This window comes from Oncorhynchus mykiss, unplaced genomic scaffold, assembly GCF_013265735.2.
Source record: "Oncorhynchus mykiss isolate Arlee unplaced genomic scaffold, USDA_OmykA_1.1 un_scaffold_386, whole genome shotgun sequence".
Taxonomy (NCBI): Eukaryota; Metazoa; Chordata; class Actinopteri; order Salmoniformes; family Salmonidae; genus Oncorhynchus; species Oncorhynchus mykiss.
Window position 1 is genome coordinate 26,256 of NW_023493833.1, and position 13,745 is coordinate 40,000.

At 44.9% G+C, this 13,745-nt stretch overlaps 7 non-coding genes and 1 pseudogene across 7 annotated transcripts; all 8 read right to left on the minus strand.

Annotated features, from left to right (window-relative positions):
- Positions 1 to 2,433: 2,433 nt before the first annotated feature.
- On the minus strand, positions 2,434 to 2,552 carry LOC118954489. The gene has a single exon (XR_005044617.1). It is a non-coding gene; the product is annotated as a 5S ribosomal RNA (ribosomal RNA).
- Positions 2,553 to 2,729: 177 nt separating this feature from the next.
- Positions 2,730 to 2,848, minus strand: LOC118954500. The gene has a single exon (XR_005044626.1). It is a non-coding gene; the product is annotated as a 5S ribosomal RNA (ribosomal RNA).
- Positions 2,849 to 5,434: 2,586 nt separating this feature from the next.
- On the minus strand, positions 5,435 to 5,553 carry LOC118954511. Its single transcript, XR_005044627.1, has one exon. It is a non-coding gene; the product is annotated as a 5S ribosomal RNA (ribosomal RNA).
- A 177-nt stretch (positions 5,554 to 5,730) lies between these two features.
- On the minus strand, positions 5,731 to 5,849 carry LOC118954514. The gene has a single exon (XR_005044628.1). It is a non-coding gene; the product is annotated as a 5S ribosomal RNA (ribosomal RNA).
- A 177-nt stretch (positions 5,850 to 6,026) lies between these two features.
- LOC118954515 lies at positions 6,027 to 6,145 on the minus strand. Its single transcript, XR_005044629.1, has one exon. It is a non-coding gene; the product is annotated as a 5S ribosomal RNA (ribosomal RNA).
- A 2,585-nt stretch (positions 6,146 to 8,730) lies between these two features.
- On the minus strand, positions 8,731 to 8,849 carry LOC118954498 (annotated as a pseudogene).
- Positions 8,850 to 9,026: 177 nt separating this feature from the next.
- Positions 9,027 to 9,145, minus strand: LOC118954516. The gene has a single exon (XR_005044630.1). It is a non-coding gene; the product is annotated as a 5S ribosomal RNA (ribosomal RNA).
- Positions 9,146 to 11,730: 2,585 nt separating this feature from the next.
- LOC118954517 lies at positions 11,731 to 11,849 on the minus strand. Its single transcript, XR_005044631.1, has one exon. It is a non-coding gene; the product is annotated as a 5S ribosomal RNA (ribosomal RNA).
- Between the last annotated feature and the right edge of the window lie 1,896 nt (positions 11,850 to 13,745).

The following is a 13,745-nucleotide window of genomic DNA, read 5'->3' on the forward strand; positions in this document are numbered from 1 at the left end:
GAAATTCCACAAGGCAGTGACAAAAAGCTTACAGCACCTGGTATTCCCAGGCGGTCTCCCATCCAAGTACTAACCAGGCCCGACCCTGCTTAGCTTCCGAGATCGGGCGTACTTTTTTTTTTTTTTATTATTATTTTTTTTTATTATCAAAATTCTCATTTACATTACATACAAATTTAATATACACAAACCATTGTAATCAACAAAATACACAAACCATTTTAATCAACACAATACTAGACATTGGCAGGCACACAATTCACCCCCTGTCAAATCAATCAGAAAGCCAAATTAATGAATATACCAAAACCAAGATTATACAACCATTTGCATACAATACTTTGTTAAACCAAATTCCATAAGAATAGAGGGTTTCAAATCACCTCCTTATCAAGTAGAACCTAAGACATTCTCAAAACAATTCCTTCAAAATTTTTACTGAATATCTCTTAAACTTTACACATCAAACCCCATGCACCAAACCACCATCCTCCCCCACAGTAATAAATCCACAATCCTTCATAAACACACTCTCTAAATCCTCCTGCTTAGACCTATACATCCCCATTCTACCCACAGTATCTGCACATCATTTAAATTAGACATAACTATGTTTTACCAAAATAGCTACCCCACATGCCCGCACAGCACCTCTACTCACGTACATTTGTCCATTCCATCTCTGCCTTATTTCACCCATACACTGCTCAGTCCAATGAGTCTCCCTAAGACACAACACATCCGCAGAGAAGGCATCCACCAACTCCAGCCTCCCTCCTAGTCCTCAATGATCAACCATCCATCTTCTTTTTCTTCTTAATTATCATGTTCCTTTTATTCTCCAACCTCCAAATCCGTAAGCTCTCCCTCTCTTCCTCCGTCAGTTCTTCTTCAAACTCTTTACGTTTGCGAGAGTCATCCCTTGCAGTATCCACCTCCCTAGAGGAGCCCCCCTCTCCCCGTGGATCGCCCTCCAACTCCACATCGTCTAGGCTTGAGCTTATCCCTCCATCCTTGGGTGCCTCCCTTCCTTCAGTACAAGGCTCCGTCTCCACTTCCTCCTCTGGCTGCCTCTGTTCTTCGTCCTCCTTCTCTCCCTGGGGTTGCTCACTCATGCCAATTTCCTCCCCAGCTTCCTCCAACTCGTTCTCCTCCACGACACTATTTGCGCTGAAATCCTGTGATGCCCAGTCCTGAGCACCTTCCCCATGGGGACAGGAGCACTGCGCTACACCCCTCCCGCATCCAACACAACCTCGCTCTCTCCTCCCTTTGCACTCTCGTGCGTAATGCCCCTGCTCACCACACTTATGACATACGAAATCAGGGCACTCTCGTAGTACGTGCCCTGGCTGGATACACAGCCTACAGACCTTGACCTGCCGATCGTGTATTACTCTGAAGTACTCAGCCCCTTCCAACGTTTCAAATTTGGCAGAATATGGCAACGAGCGCACAGTGTCTGTGAACCTAACTTTACAGAAGCGCGTCCCATCAGCAATGTCCGTCCCCGGCCAGTAGCGCCTTTTCACCGGCGATATAGCAGACACACCCCATGCTCTTAGCCGCTCTGTGATGTCCTCGTCTGTAATATATACTGGGAGGTTTAAGAAGGATACAACCATCTCATCCAGCGATAGATCCTTTGCCATGATTCGACAGCTCCGGATTTTAAATCCATCCATCAGTTTTTCTTTCCCTCTCGCACTTGACAGCGTCACTTCAAATCGCTTTTCATCTTTGACCCGACAGCCGCAGACCAGTCCACAAACTTCTTTAATCCCTCTCAATACCTCCATCATTGTAATCTTCTCTTCTCCCATAATTTCAACAGCCACTGTTAAATTATTTTCATATTTTTGCGCCTGTCTTGCTGCAGCGCCATTATCCATGTTTCCTTTGTTCGTAGTCTTTTTTCCAGCGTTGGTCAAAGCCATTGTATCCATCCGAATAACGACAGGAGGAAAGTCCCCCAAACAGCAATATGCTGCCGGGGAACAACCCCAAACTATAAATCTAACTTAATCAATTTACAAAAAAGAAATTGTACTTCAAAAAGCTCAAAACTCCAACACAAACTCTCTAGAGCAAACACTCAGTCTCAGCGCAATCACTCACACGTGCGTCAATTACCCATCAACAGGTGCGTACTCAGGCCGGTGTGGCCGTAAGCGAGAAACTATCTCTTGGTGCACTATGTAAAGTCAAAGTGAGCCTGATTAACAGCTGTTGCATTTCCACCATTTAGATAAGCATCTTTGTGTCACTCAAAAAGTGGAAGAAATTGCATATACTGTAGCCATAATTTGTAGCACAGATTGTTGGATGAAATACAAACTAACCTTGCTTACTTATTTCAAAGCGAGGGCACATATTTCAGCCTTGTGGGAAAAAACGGACAAAGAGTTGAAATTCCACAAGGCAGTGACAAAAAGCTTACAGCACCTGGTATTCCCAGGCGGTCTCCCATCCAAGTACTAACCAGGCCCGACCCTGCTTAGCTTCCGAGATCGGACGAGATCAGGCGTACTCAGGCCGGTGTGGCCGTAAGCGAAAGGCAATCTCAAAAAGTGGATGAAATTGCATATACTGTAGCCATAATTTGTAGCACAGATTGTTGGATGAAATACAAACTAACCTTGCTTACTTATTTCAAAGCGAGGGCACATATTTCAGCCTTGTGGGAAAAAACGGACAAAGAGTTGAAATTCCACAAGGCAGTGACAAAAAGCTTACAGCACCTGGTATTCCCAGGCGGTCTCCCATCCAAGTACTAACCAGGCCCGACCCTGCTTAGCTTCCGAGATCGGACGAGATCAGGCGTACTCAGGCCGGTGTGGCCGTAAGCGAAAGGCAATCTCAAAAAGTGGATGAAATTGCATATACTGTAGCCATAATTTGTAGCACAGATTGTTGGATGAAATACAAACTAACCTTGCTTACTTATTTCAAAGCGAGGGCACATATTTCAGCCTTGTGGGAAAAAACGGACAAAGAGTTGAAATTCCACAAGGCAGTGACAAAAAGCTTACAGCACCTGGTATTCCCAGGCGGTCTCCCATCCAAGTACTAACCAGGCCCGACCCTGCTTAGCTTCCGAGATCGGGCGTACTTTTTTTTTTTTTTTATTATTATTTTTTTTTATTATCAAAATTCTCATTTACATTACATACAAATTTAATATACACAAACCATTGTAATCAACAAAATACACAAACCATTTTAATCAACACAATACTAGACATTGGCAGGCACACAATTCACCCCCTGTCAAATCAATCAGAAAGCCAAATTAATGAATATACCAAAACCAAGATTATACAACCATTTGCATACAATACTTTGTTAAACCAAATTCCATAAGAATAGAGGGTTTCAAATCACCTCCTTATCAAGTAGAACCTAAGACATTCTCAAAACAATTCCTTCAAAATTTTTACTGAATATCTCTTAAACTTTACACATCAAACCCCATGCACCAAACCACCATCCTCCCCCACAGTAATAAATCCACAATCCTTCATAAACACACTCTCTAAATCCTCCTGCTTAGACCTATACATCCCCATTCTACCCACAGTATCTGCACATCATTTAAATTAGACATAACTATGTTTTACCAAAATAGCTACCCCACATGCCCGCACAGCACCTCTACTCACGTACATTTGTCCATTCCATCTCTGCCTTATTTCACCCATACACTGCTCAGTCCAATGAGTCTCCCTAAGACACAACACATCCGCAGAGAAGGCATCCACCAACTCCAGCCTCCCTCCTAGTCCTCAATGATCAACCATCCATCTTCTTTTTCTTCTTAATTATCATGTTCCTTTTATTCTCCAACCTCCAAATCCGTAAGCTCTCCCTCTCTTCCTCCGTCAGTTCTTCTTCAAACTCTTTACGTTTGCGAGAGTCATCCCTTGCAGTATCCACCTCCCTAGAGGAGCCCCCCTCTCCCCGTGGATCGCCCTCCAACTCCACATCGTCTAGGCTTGAGCTTATCCCTCCATCCTTGGGTGCCTCCCTTCCTTCAGTACAAGGCTCCGTCTCCACTTCCTCCTCTGGCTGCCTCTGTTCTTCGTCCTCCTTCTCTCCCTGGGGTTGCTCACTCATGCCAATTTCCTCCCCAGCTTCCTCCAACTCGTTCTCCTCCACGACACTATTTGCGCTGAAATCCTGTGATGCCCAGTCCTGAGCACCTTCCCCATGGGGACAGGAGCACTGCGCTACACCCCTCCCGCATCCAACACAACCTCGCTCTCTCCTCCCTTTGCACTCTCGTGCGTAATGCCCCTGCTCACCACACTTATGACATACGAAATCAGGGCACTCTCGTAGTACGTGCCCTGGCTGGATACACAGCCTACAGACCTTGACCTGCCGATCGTGTATTACTCTGAAGTACTCAGCCCCTTCCAACGTTTCAAATTTGGCAGAATATGGCAACGAGCGCACAGTGTCTGTGAACCTAACTTTACAGAAGCGCGTCCCATCAGCAATGTCCGTCCCCGGCCAGTAGCGCCTTTTCACCGGCGATATAGCAGACACACCCCATGCTCTTAGCCGCTCTGTGATGTCCTCGTCTGTAATATATACTGGGAGGTTTAAGAAGGATACAACCATCTCATCCAGCGATAGATCCTTTGCCATGATTCGACAGCTCCGGATTTTAAATCCATCCATCAGTTTTTCTTTCCCTCTCGCACTTGACAGCGTCACTTCAAATCGCTTTTCATCTTTGACCCGACAGCCGCAGACCAGTCCACAAACTTCTTTAATCCCTCTCAATACCTCCATCATTGTAATCTTCTCTTCTCCCATAATTTCAACAGCCACTGTTAAATTATTTTCATATTTTTGCGCCTGTCTTGCTGCAGCGCCATTATCCATGTTTCCTTTGTTCGTAGTCTTTTTTCCAGCGTTGGTCAAAGCCATTGTATCCATCCGAATAACGACAGGAGGAAAGTCCCCCAAACAGCAATATGCTGCCGGGGAACAACCCCAAACTATAAATCTAACTTAATCAATTTACAAAAAAGAAATTGTACTTCAAAAAGCTCAAAACTCCAACACAAACTCTCTAGAGCAAACACTCAGTCTCAGCGCAATCACTCACACGTGCGTCAATTACCCATCAACAGGTGCTTACTCAGGCCGGTGTGGCCGTAAGCGAGAAACTATCTCTTGGTGCACTATGTAAAGTCAAAGTGAGCCTGATTAACAGCTGTTGCATTTCCACCATTTAGATAAGCATCTTTGTGTCACTCAAAAAGTGGAAGAAATTGCATATACTGTAGCCATAATTTGTAGCACAGATTGTTGGATGAAATACAAACTAACCTTGCTTACTTATTTCAAAGCGAGGGCACATATTTCAGCCTTGTGGGAAAAAACGGACAAAGAGTTGAAATTCCACAAGGCAGTGACAAAAAGCTTACAGCACCTGGTATTCCCAGGCGGTCTCCCATCCAAGTACTAACCAGGCCCGACCCTGCTTAGCTTCCGAGATCGGACGAGATCAGGCGTACTCAGGCCGGTGTGGCCGTAAGCGAAAGGCAATCTCAAAAAGTGGATGAAATTGCATATACTGTAGCCATAATTTGTAGCACAGATTGTTGGATGAAATACAAACTAACCTTGCTTACTTATTTCAAAGCGAGGGCACATATTTCAGCCTTGTGGGAAAAAACGGACAAAGAGTTGAAATTCCACAAGGCAGTGACAAAAAGCTTACAGCACCTGGTATTCCCAGGCGGTCTCCCATCCAAGTACTAACCAGGCCCGACCCTGCTTAGCTTCCGAGATCGGACGAGATCAGGCGTACTCAGGCCGGTGTGGCCGTAAGCGAAAGGCAATCTCAAAAAGTGGATGAAATTGCATATACTGTAGCCATAATTTGTAGCACAGATTGTTGGATGAAATACAAACTAACCTTGCTTACTTATTTCAAAGCGAGGGCACATATTTCAGCCTTGTGGGAAAAAACGGACAAAGAGTTGAAATTCCACAAGGCAGTGACAAAAAGCTTACAGCACCTGGTATTCCCAGGCGGTCTCCCATCCAAGTACTAACCAGGCCCGACCCTGCTTAGCTTCCGAGATCGGACGAGATCAGGCGTACTCAGGCCGGTGTGGCCGTAAGCGAAAGGCAATCTCAAAAAGTGGATGAAATTGCATATACTGTAGCCATAATTTGTAGCACAGATTGTTGGATGAAATACAAACTAACCTTGCTTACTTATTTCAAAGCGAGGGCACATATTTCAGCCTTGTGGGAAAAAACGGACAAAGAGTTGAAATTCCACAAGGCAGTGACAAAAAGCTTACAGCACCTGGTATTCCCAGGCGGTCTCCCATCCAAGTACTAACCAGGCCCGACCCTGCTTAGCTTCCGAGATCGGGCGTACTTTTTTTTTTTTTTATTATTATTTTTTTTTATTATCAAAATTCTCATTTACATTACATACAAATTTAATATACACAAACCATTGTAATCAACAAAATACACAAACCATTTTAATCAACACAATACTAGACATTGGCAGGCACACAATTCACCCCCTGTCAAATCAATCAGAAAGCCAAATTAATGAATATACCAAAACCAAGATTATACAACCATTTGCATACAATACTTTGTTAAACCAAATTCCATAAGAATAGAGGGTTTCAAATCACCTCCTTATCAAGTAGAACCTAAGACATTCTCAAAACAATTCCTTCAAAATTTTTACTGAATATCTCTTAAACTTTACACATCAAACCCCATGCACCAAACCACCATCCTCCCCCACAGTAATAAATCCACAATCCTTCATAAACACACTCTCTAAATCCTCCTGCTTAGACCTATACATCCCCATTCTACCCACAGTATCTGCACATCATTTAAATTAGACATAACTATGTTTTACCAAAATAGCTACCCCACATGCCCGCACAGCACCTCTACTCACGTACATTTGTCCATTCCATCTCTGCCTTATTTCACCCATACACTGCTCAGTCCAATGAGTCTCCCTAAGACACAACACATCCGCAGAGAAGGCATCCACCAACTCCAGCCTCCCTCCTAGTCCTCAATGATCAACCATCCATCTTCTTTTTCTTCTTAATTATCATGTTCCTTTTATTCTCCAACCTCCAAATCCGTAAGCTCTCCCTCTCTTCCTCCGTCAGTTCTTCTTCAAACTCTTTACGTTTGCGAGAGTCATCCCTTGCAGTATCCACCTCCCTAGAGGAGCCCCCCTCTCCCCGTGGATCGCCCTCCAACTCCACATCGTCTAGGCTTGAGCTTATCCCTCCATCCTTGGGTGCCTCCCTTCCTTCAGTACAAGGCTCCGTCTCCACTTCCTCCTCTGGCTGCCTCTGTTCTTCGTCCTCCTTCTCTCCCTGGGGTTGCTCACTCATGCCAATTTCCTCCCCAGCTTCCTCCACCTCGTTCTCCTCCACGACACTATTTGCGCTGAAATCCTGTGATGCCCAGTCCTGAGCACCTTCCCCATGGGGACAGGAGCACTGCGCTACACCCCTCCCGCATCCAACACAACCTCGCTCTCTCCTCCCTTTGCACTCTCGTGCGTAATGCCCCTGCTCACCACACTTATGACATACGAAATCAGGGCACTCTCGTAGTACGTGCCCTGGCTGGATACACAGCCTACAGACCTTGACCTGCCGATCGTGTATTACTCTGAAGTACTCAGCCCCTTCCAACGTTTCAAATTTGGCAGAATATGGCAACGAGCGCACAGTGTCTGTGAACCTAACTTTACAGAAGCGCGTCCCATCAGCAATGTCCGTCCCCGGCCAGTAGCGCCTTTTCACCGGCGATATAGCAGACACACCCCATGCTCTTAGCCGCTCTGTGATGTCCTCGTCTGTAATATATACTGGGAGGTTTAAGAAGGATACAACCATCTCATCCAGCGATAGATCCTTTGCCATGATTCGACAGCTCCGGATTTTAAATCCATCCATCAGTTTTTCTTTCCCTCTCGCACTTGACAGCGTCACTTCAAATCGCTTTTCATCTTTGACCCGACAGCCGCAGACCAGTCCACAAACTTCTTTAATCCCTCTCAATACCTCCATCATTGTAATCTTCTCTTCTCCCATAATTTCAACAGCCACTGTTAAATTATTTTCATATTTTTGCGCCTGTCTTGCTGCAGCGCCATTATCCATGTTTCCTTTGTTCGTAGTCTTTTTTCCAGCGTTGGTCAAAGCCATTGTATCCATCCGAATAACGACAGGAGGAAAGTCCCCCAAACAGCAATATGCTGCCGGGGAACAACCCCAAACTATAAATCTAACTTAATCAATTTACAAAAAAGAAATTGTACTTCAAAAAGCTCAAAACTCCAACACAAACTCTCTAGAGCAAACACTCAGTCTCAGCGCAATCACTCACACGTGCGTCAATTACCCATCAACAGGTGCGTACTCAGGCCGGTGTGGCCGTAAGCGAGAAACTATCTCTTGGTGCACTATGTAAAGTCAAAGTGAGCCTGATTAACAGCTGTTGCATTTCCACCATTTAGATAAGCATCTTTGTGTCACTCAAAAAGTGGAAGAAATTGCATATACTGTAGCCATAATTTGTAGCACAGATTGTTGGATGAAATACAAACTAACCTTGCTTACTTATTTCAAAGCGAGGGCACATATTTCAGCCTTGTGGGAAAAAACGGACAAAGAGTTGAAATTCCACAAGGCAGTGACAAAAAGCTTACAGCACCTGGTATTCCCAGGCAGTCTCCCATCGAAGTACTAACCAGGCCCGACCCTGCTTAGCTTCCGAGATCGGACAAGATCAGGCGTACTCAGGCCGGTGTGGCCGTAAGCGAAAGGCAATCTCAAAAAGTGGATGAAATTGCATATACTGTAGCCATAATTTGTAGCACAGATTGTTGGATGAAATACAAACTAACCTTGCTTACTTATTTCAAAGCGAGGGCACATATTTCAGCCTTGTGGGAAAAAACGGACAAAGAGTTGAAATTCCACAAGGCAGTGACAAAAAGCTTACAGCACCTGGTATTCCCAGGCGGTCTCCCATCCAAGTACTAACCAGGCCCGACCCTGCTTAGCTTCCGAGATCGGACGAGATCAGGCGTACTCAGGCCGGTGTGGCCGTAAGCGAAAGGCAATCTCAAAAAGTGGATGAAATTGCATATACTGTAGCCATAATTTGTAGCACAGATTGTTGGATGAAATACAAACTAACCTTGCTTACTTATTTCAAAGCGAGGGCACATATTTCAGCCTTGTGGGAAAAAACGGACAAAGAGTTGAAATTCCACAAGGCAGTGACAAAAAGCTTACAGCACCTGGTATTCCCAGGCGGTCTCCCATCCAAGTACTAACCAGGCCCGACCCTGCTTAGCTTCCGAGATCGGGCGTACTTTTTTTTTTTTTTATTATTATTTTTTTTTATTATCAAAATTCTCATTTACATTACATACAAATTTAATATACACAAACCATTGTAATCAACAAAATACACAAACCATTTTAATCAACACAATACTAGACATTGGCAGGCACACAATTCACCCCCTGTCAAATCAATCAGAAAGCCAAATTAATGAATATACCAAAACCAAGATTATACAACCATTTGCATACAATACTTTGTTAAACCAAATTCCATAAGAATAGAGGGTTTCAAATCACCTCCTTATCAAGTAGAACCTAAGACATTCTCAAAACAATTCCTTCAAAATTTTTACTGAATATCTCTTAAACTTTACACATCAAACCCCATGCACCAAACCACCATCCTCCCCCACAGTAATAAATCCACAATCCTTCATAAACACACTCTCTAAATCCTCCTGCTTAGACCTATACATCCCCATTCTACCCACAGTATCTGCACATCATTTAAATTAGACATAACTATGTTTTACCAAAATAGCTACCCCACATGCCCGCACAGCACCTCTACTCACGTACATTTGTCCATTCCATCTCTGCCTTATTTCACCCATACACTGCTCAGTCCAATGAGTCTCCCTAAGACACAACACATCCGCAGAGAAGGCATCCACCAACTCCAGCCTCCCTCCTAGTCCTCAATGATCAACCATCCATCTTCTTTTTCTTCTTAATTATCATGTTCCTTTTATTCTCCAACCTCCAAATCCGTAAGCTCTCCCTCTCTTCCTCCGTCAGTTCTTCTTCAAACTCTTTACGTTTGCGAGAGTCATCCCTTGCAGTATCCACCTCCCTAGAGGAGCCCCCCTCTCCCCGTGGATCGCCCTCCAACTCCACATCGTCTAGGCTTGAGCTTATCCCTCCATCCTTGGGTGCCTCCCTTCCTTCAGTACAAGGCTCCGTCTCCACTTCCTCCTCTGGCTGCCTCTGTTCTTCGTCCTCCTTCTCTCCCTGGGGTTGCTCACTCATGCCAATTTCCTCCCCAGCTTCCTCCACCTCGTTCTCCTCCACGACACTATTTGCGCTGAAATCCTGTGATGCCCAGTCCTGAGCACCTTCCCCATGGGGACAGGAGCACTGCGCTACACCCCTCCCGCATCCAACACAACCTCGCTCTCTCCTCCCTTTGCACTCTCGTGCGTAATGCCCCTGCTCACCACACTTATGACATACGAAATCAGGGCACTCTCGTAGTACGTGCCCTGGCTGGATACACAGCCTACAGACCTTGACCTGCCGATCGTGTATTACTCTGAAGTACTCAGCCCCTTCCAACGTTTCAAATTTGGCAGAATATGGCAACGAGCGCACAGTGTCTGTGAACCTAACTTTACAGAAGCGCGTCCCATCAGCAATGTCCGTCCCCGGCCAGTAGCGCCTTTTCACCGGCGATATAGCAGACACACCCCATGCTCTTAGCCGCTCTGTGATGTCCTCGTCTGTAATATATACTGGGAGGTTTAAGAAGGATACAACCATCTCATCCAGCGATAGATCCTTTGCCATGATTCGACAGCTCCGGATTTTAAATCCATCCATCAGTTTTTCTTTCCCTCTCGCACTTGACAGCGTCACTTCAAATCGCTTTTCATCTTTGACCCGACAGCCGCAGACCAGTCCACAAACTTCTTTAATCCCTCTCAATACCTCCATCATTGTAATCTTCTCTTCTCCCATAATTTCAACAGCCACTGTTAAATTATTTTCATATTTTTGCGCCTGTCTTGCTGCAGCGCCATTATCCATGTTTCCTTTGTTCGTAGTCTTTTTTCCAGCGTTGGTCAAAGCCATTGTATCCATCCGAATAACGACAGGAGGAAAGTCCCCCAAACAGCAATATGCTGCCGGGGAACAACCCCAAACTATAAATCTAACTTAATCAATTTACAAAAAAGAAATTGTACTTCAAAAAGCTCAAAACTCCAACACAAACTCTCTAGAGCAAACACTCAGTCTCAGCGCAATCACTCACACGTGCGTCAATTACCCATCAACAGGTGCGTACTCAGGCCGGTGTGGCCGTAAGCGAGAAACTATCTCTTGGTGCACTATGTAAAGTCAAAGTGAGCCTGATTAACAGCTGTTGCATTTCCACCATTTAGATAAGCATCTTTGTGTCACTCAAAAAGTGGAAGAAATTGCATATACTGTAGCCATAATTTGTAGCACAGATTGTTGGATGAAATACAAACTAACCTTGCTTACTTATTTCAAAGCGAGGGCACATATTTCAGCCTTGTGGGAAAAAACGGACAAAGAGTTGAAATTCCACAAGGCAGTGACAAAAAGCTTACAGCACCTGGTATTCCCAGGCGGTCTCCCATCCAAGTACTAACCAGGCCCGACCCTGCTTAGCTTCCGAGATCGGACGAGATCAGGCGTACTCAGGCCGGTGTGGCCGTAAGCGAAAGGCAATCTCAAAAAGTGGATGAAATTGCATATACTGTAGCCATAATTTGTAGCACAGATTGTTGGATGAAATACAAACTAACCTTGCTTACTTATTTCAAAGCGAGGGCACATATTTCAGCCTTGTGGGAAAAAACGGACAAAGAGTTGAAATTCCACAAGGCAGTGACAAAAAGCTTACAGCACCTGGTATTCCCAGGCGGTCTCCCATCCAAGTACTAACCAGGCCCGACCCTGCTTAGCTTCCGAGATCGGGCGTACTTTTTTTTTTTTTTATTATTATTTTTTTTTATTATCAAAATTCTCATTTACATTACATACAAATTTAATATACACAAACCATTGTAATCAACAAAATACACAAACCATTTTAATCAACACAATACTAGACATTGGCAGGCACACAATTCACCCCCTGTCAAATCAATCAGAAAGCCAAATTAATGAATATACCAAAACCAAGATTATACAACCATTTGCATACAATACTTTGTTAAACCAAATTCCATAAGAATAGAGGGTTTCAAATCACCTCCTTATCAAGTAGAACCTAAGACATTCTCAAAACAATTCCTTCAAAATTTTTACTGAATATCTCTTAAACTTTACACATCAAACCCCATGCACCAAACCACCATCCTCCCCCACAGTAATAAATCCACAATCCTTCATAAACACACTCTCTAAATCCTCCTGCTTAGACCTATACATCCCCATTCTACCCACAGTATCTGCACATCATTTAAATTAGACATAACTATGTTTTACCAAAATAGCTACCCCACATGCCCGCACAGCACCTCTACTCACGTACATTTGTCCATTCCATCTCTGCCTTATTTCACCCATACACTGCTCAGTCCAATGAGTCTCCCTAAGACACAACACATCCGCAGAGAAGGCATCCACCAACTCCAGCCTCCCTCCTAGTCCTCAATGATCAACCATCCATCTTCTTTTTCTTCTTAATTATCATGTTCCTTTTATTCTCCAACCTCCAAATCCGTAAGCTCTCCCTCTCTTCCTCCGTCAGTTCTTCTTCAAACTCTTTACGTTTGCGAGAGTCATCCCTTGCAGTATCCACCTCCCTAGAGGAGCCCCCCTCTCCCCGTGGATCGCCCTCCAACTCCACATCGTCTAGGCTTGAGCTTATCCCTCCATCCTTGGGTGCCTCCCTTCCTTCAGTACAAGGCTCCGTCTCCACTTCCTCCTCTGGCTGCCTCTGTTCTTCGTCCTCCTTCTCTCCCTGGGGTTGCTCACTCATGCCAATTTCCTCCCCAGCTTCCTCCACCTCGTTCTCCTCCACGACACTATTTGCGCTGAAATCCTGTGATGCCCAGTCCTGAGCACCTTCCCCATGGGGACAGGAGCACTGCGCTACACCCCTCCCGCATCCAACACAACCTCGCTCTCTCCTCCCTTTGCACTCTCGTGCGTAATGCCCCTGCTCACCACACTTATGACATACGAAATCAGGGCACTCTCGTAGTACGTGCCCTGGCTGGATACACAGCCTACAGACCTTGACCTGCCGATCGTGTATTACTCTGAAGTACTCAGCCCCTTCCAACGTTTCAAATTTGGCAGAATATGGCAACGAGCGCACAGTGTCTGTGAACCTAACTTTACAGAAGCGCGTCCCATCAGCAATGTCCGTCCCCGGCCAGTAGCGCCTTTTCACCGGCGATATAGCAGACACACCCCATGCTCTTAGCCGCTCTGTGATGTCCTCGTCTGTAATATATACTGGGAGGTTTAAGAAGGATACAACCATCTCATCCAGCGATAGATCCTTTGCCATGATTCGACAGCTCCGGATTTTAAATCCATCCATCAGTTTTTCTTTCCCTCTCGCACTTGACAGCGTCACTTCAAATCGCTTTTCATCTTTGA